Source organism: Rutidosis leptorrhynchoides, chromosome 7 (assembly GCF_046630445.1).
Source record: "Rutidosis leptorrhynchoides isolate AG116_Rl617_1_P2 chromosome 7, CSIRO_AGI_Rlap_v1, whole genome shotgun sequence".
NCBI classification, from domain to species: Eukaryota; Viridiplantae; Streptophyta; class Magnoliopsida; order Asterales; family Asteraceae; genus Rutidosis; species Rutidosis leptorrhynchoides.
Genome location: NC_092339.1, coordinates 203,919,141 through 203,924,878, shown reverse-complemented (window position 1 = coordinate 203,924,878; position 5,738 = coordinate 203,919,141).

The window sequence follows — 5,738 nt, the reverse complement described above, 5'->3', positions numbered from 1 at the left end:
TATAAAAGGGGTGGATGTTTCTACTTTTATAATCCTTTTATAAAATGTAGAACACATATTAATTGTTTAACCATATAAACAATTAGATCCATTAATTAAATAAATTATCCGAATAATTTAAACTCAAGTTATTTATATTTTAGAAAACCAATTTTCTAAATTTAAGTGTCGAGTATTTACTTAACGATCCATTCGATAAGATAAATACAAAAGTGTTGATTAGCTTGTTATTGGGTATGACCCGACTTGGATCATAACATGTTAGCCACATTAGTTTAATATGTCTCTCGGGCATATGAAATACCTTCAGAATCAACCAGTGGCCAAGTCTTACTTCCCGACGAAGTAAAAATCTGTGAAAGTGAGTTATAGTCCCACTTTTAAAATCTAATATTTTTGGGATGAGAATACATGCAGGTTTTATAAATGATTTACAAAATAGACACAAGTACGTGAAACTACATTCTATGGTTGAATTATCGAAATCGAATATGCCCCTTTTTATTAAGTCTGGTAATCTAAGAATTAGGGAACAGACACCCTAATTGACGCGAATCCTAAAGATAGATCTATTGGGCCTAACAAACCCCATCCAAAGAACCGGATGCTTTAGTACTTCGAAATTTATATCATATCCGAAGGGTGTCCCGGAATGATGGGGATATTCTTATATATGCATCTTGTTAATGTCGGTTACCAGGTGTTCACCATATGAATGATTTTTATCTCTATGTATGGGATGTGTATTGAAATATGAAATCTTGTGGTCTATTATTATAATTTGATATATATAGGTTAAACCTATAACTCACCAACATTTTTGTTGACGTTTTAAGCATGTTTATTCTCAGGTGATTATTAAGAGCTTCCGCTGTCGCATACTTAAATAAGGACGAGATTTGGAGTCCATACTTGTATGATATTGTGTAAAAACTGCATTCAAGAAACTTATTTTGTTGTAACATATTTGTATTGTAAACCATTATGTAATGGTCGTGTGTAAACAGGATATTTTAGATTATCATTATTTGATAATCTACGTAAAGCTTTTTAAACCTTTATTGATGAAATAAAGGTTATGGTTTGTTTAAAAATGAATGCAGTCTTTGAAAAATGTCTCATATAGAGGTCAAAACCTCGCAACGAAATCAATTAATATGGAACGTTTTTAATCAATAAGAACGGGACATTTCATACAGCAAGTGTAATATCTGGTCTGCTTGCAGTTAAGTACATTAAAGATCCAACCATGCTTCGATAAAGCGTAATGTCAAAGGGTTCCCCATTAGCATCAGTATCCAGTAAAGTCCTCACTGGGGTTGTCATTGGTTTTAAAGCAGTCATTTTAAAATGTTTTAGCATATCATTGATATACTTTGTTTGACTGATAAAAATTCCATTTGGAAATTGTTTTACTTGTAACCCCAAGAAGAAATTAAGTTGGTCAAGCATGCTCATTTCAAATTTGTTGGCCATAAGGTCACCAAATTCTTTGCATAAGGCCGGGGACGTGGAACCAAAAATAATGTCATCAACGTAAATTTGAACCAAAAGAATGTGATCGTGGTTTTTACGGATGAAGAGCATAGTATCAATCGTTCCACAAGAGAAGCCATTATCCAGTAAGTACTTTGTCAAGGTCTCGTACCATACACGCGGTGCTTGCTTCAGACCATACAAAGCTTTCTCCAAGTAGTAGACATGTTTTGGATGAATAGGATCGACAAAGCCTTTTGGTTGATCAAAATAAACTTCCGCTTGAAGATGACCATTCAGAAAAGCAGTTTTGACATCCATTTGAAAAACCGTGAACTTCATATGAGAAGCAAATGCAAGGAAAAGATGAATAGCCTCAATCCTAGTAAACGGAGCAAAGGTTTCATCATAATCAATACCCTCTTATTGTTGGTATCACTTGGCCACAAGACGTGTGCCTTATTACGAACCACAATTCCATCAGAATCCTTCTTGTTCTTAAAAATCCACTTAACCCCTATTGGTCATTGACCCCTTGGTCTTGGAACTAGTCGCCATACTTTCAAACGATCAAACTGATTGATCTCCTCTGGCATTGCTACCACCCAGTTCGGATCTAGTAAAGCTTGAGCAACCATTGTTGGTTCAATCTTACTAAGAAAGGCAGTGTATAGACACATAATCCGAGTAGCCCTTCGAGTAGAAACTGGAGCAGATGCATCACCAATGATAAGATCTATCGGATAACTTTTAGTCCATCGGTTGTTATGTGGAAGAGGTTGTATATCAGTGGTATCCATTGAAACATCAACCGTTGTTGACGTTGAGCCTTGATCCACTTGTTCTGATGTAACACTTTCTAATGGATTCATTTGTGTATCTGGAGAAACAACTGGAGTTGTATTAACGGATGAATCTTGAATTGATTCAAGATGATCATCAGGAGGTGGGAGGGAGGATGAAGAAGCAACAGGTGAATCAGTTGGTGTTGTATCTTCATCATAGAGACATGGTTGAGTCTCCACAGAAGTTGAATGTGATGGCGTAACAGGTACGGATTGAACATTTGAATTCCGTTGAGGAGCATAAAGACTATCAAACAAGATATCCAGTTCCTCTGTTGTTACAGTCAGAACACCCTTCTTCAAGAAAATTGAATTTTGCGCGAAAGAAGTAGCCAGGTTAGGATCGGGTTTTGAACTGAATTATTCAAAATCCATTCCCGATAACTCATCGAACTTGACATTAATGCTTTCCTTGATCGTCTTTGTCCATTTGTGATAGACACGATAAGCAACTGTGTTCAAAGAATAACCGAGAAATATGGTCTGATCGCCATGAGGATCAAACTTTCTGAGACTGTCAAAATCGTTAAGCACATAGCATATATAACCAAAGACACCTTAATATTTGACATTTGGGCGTCTACCATATAGTAACTCATAAGGAGTTTTATCAAAAAGTTTATGAATGATACAGTGATTTTGGGTATAACATGCAGTTGAAATGGTCTCCCCCCACATTTTTGGAGGTAGTTTAGAGTAAGAAAGCATCGTTCGAGCTGCCTCGCACAATGTACGATTACGTCAGTCGACTACTCCATTTTGTTGGGGGGTTCGTTCAGCAGAGAACTGATGTTCAATGCCTTGGTCTTTCAAATAACTATCAAGCATGTCATTTTTAAATTCCGTCCCATTATCAGTTCGAATGCTCTTAACATGTTTGTTAAAAGAGCGTTGATTCTTTTTGATGAACTCAATGATAATGGTGAGGGTTTCTGACTTAGTTCTCATAAGAAAAATCCATGTAAATCGGGTATAGTCTTCTACAACAACAAGCACATGTTTCCGGCCACCGAGGCTAGAAACCCTCATGGGTCCACATAAGTCTATATACAATAATTGCAAAGATGATGAAGTACTGGGGTTTTGCTTAAGCGGATGATTAGTCCGTTTCAGCTTACCCATCGCACATGATGGACACATATGATGCTTATCATATTGAAAGCTAGGAATTCCATCAACTAAGTCTTTAGAGACTAGTCGATTAAAACCCTTGTAATTCAGGTGTGACATCTGGTGATGCGATAACCATGAATTTTCCATCATTGAACGAGTAGCTAAACACATGGTTCCATGTGATGGTGGATCATTGAGGTCAATAGTATAAAGTGAAGAACAACGTTTACCAACAAGAAGATCATTTACATCGGTGGATTGCACCGAGCATTGACAACGTTCAAACAGAACTTTAAGATCTCCATCGCAGAATTGGCTGACACTAAATAAACTGCACCCCAAACCCTCAACATATGAGACCCGTTTGATCGTTTTGTCATTCTTCACAAAATCTCCATAACCCATTATTGCTGCAATCTCATCATTTCTGAATGTAACCGTTCCTAGAAATTTGTCAACGAAATTGACAAGCAAGGATTTATCGCCTGTCATGTGTCGAGAGAAACTGGAATCGATATACCAAACACAGATGTCGAAACCCTGTAAATGTTAATTTCCTAGAGATTAGGTACCCAAAGTTTCTTGGGTCCTCTACGGTTAGTACCATCAACAAACTTTAGATCCACGATTAGATAATCACGTAAAGCATCATGCAATTTAGACAATAAAGCATTATTTAAAACCACATTACATGAAGCATCATACGCAATATCAAGTTTTACATCATTATCAGAAGTCTTAACACACAACTTATTCAATGTAGATGTTTTGTTCACAAAAGAAAATTGAAATACATGTGATGACTTCCTAGGTCGACTAGCAAATTTCTTTGGTTTGTTTGCTACTTTCTTAGTCATTGACTTAGGAACCCATACAGACTTGTAAGTCAAGTTTGAATTATGACCTGTGACACGAAAAACACCTCTGTTAGTTAGACGTCCAAACGTTTTAGTTGACACATGAGATGATTGATTTTGCAAAATTTCTAATTTGATTTTACGTTCCTTTGCATCATACTCACTCAAATCAAGTTTAGGACTTGTGTGCTGTTTAGACTTGACTGGTTTCTTTAAAAGACTCTCCTTTGATTTATTAGACATTGGAATCATATGAATCTTTTCAGTTGACACAGAACCATCTTAAGAAAGAAGTTTCTTGACAACAAATTGAGTTGAAGGCACAACTTTTAAAACACATTTACCAAATTGAGAACGTAGAGATTTTTAAGAATAGTAATGGGTTTAGTATCCTTAGATGTTGTTGTCCCCTTCCCCTTCTTAGTAATCCCACCAACACATTCAGACACATTGGTTTCAACAGTAGATGGTTGCTTAAGTGTGTTAGCTTGTTTTAGTTGAATTATTATTTATTTTAAGCTTTTAATCTCAAGACATAATTCCTCAGCAAAAACTATCACTTCACCTTCCTTAAAATCATAAGTATTTTCTTTCTTAGGGAGTAGCAATTTATCACACAAAGCAAGCATTTTTTCTAATGATTTACACTTAAGTTGCAAGTCAACATTTTCCTTTTCCAGTATATCTACTATACGATTCAAGTTTCGTACAGCAGGTATGTTTGCATAAAATTCATTCAAAGGATCAATTGTTGCATTAAAGTCTATCAAATTTTCAACAGTTGGTTCTTCTTGAGGTTCTATCTTTACATCTAAAGAATTTTGACCTAGGGATTCTGTCTCAAAGAAGACAGTTAGTTCATGTGCTACGTCTTCATAGAAAACATTATCAGAAACAGAACATGCAGGTAAGGCCGATAGAATTGGTTTCACATCAAAAGTTGGTTCACCAAACACTTCATCTATGTTATTAATGCTAGAACTAGAGTTGTTAAACACTTCATTTGCAAGCATTAAAATGTATATCTCTAGAATGAGCGTAGGAATGTAAACCAATCTACGTGTAGGCACATAATTAGAACTTTGCACATTCTTTTTAGTTTCAACAAGTTCCTTCAAGAAATCTGGATTTGATTCACCCATTTTAGTATTAATTTTCTCATACATTAAGCTAATTTGATGGTATTTTTTAGATTTTTGATTAACAATAATATCATCGAAATCAGCATTAGAAGCATGCACAAAATGAGATGGTAAACCAGCTTGGAAATAATCAGAATGATATAATCCTGGAATCTTTTTGGAAGCAACATCTAAAATCTTTGGATCTTCATAACCCAATCTCCACTTTTCATCATGAATCGTTTTTGGTCTATTCATGAAAATTGTTTGCTTTGAAAGTTCCATATCAATGATAGTTTAGATTGCTCTTTTCGATAAAGTTTTTC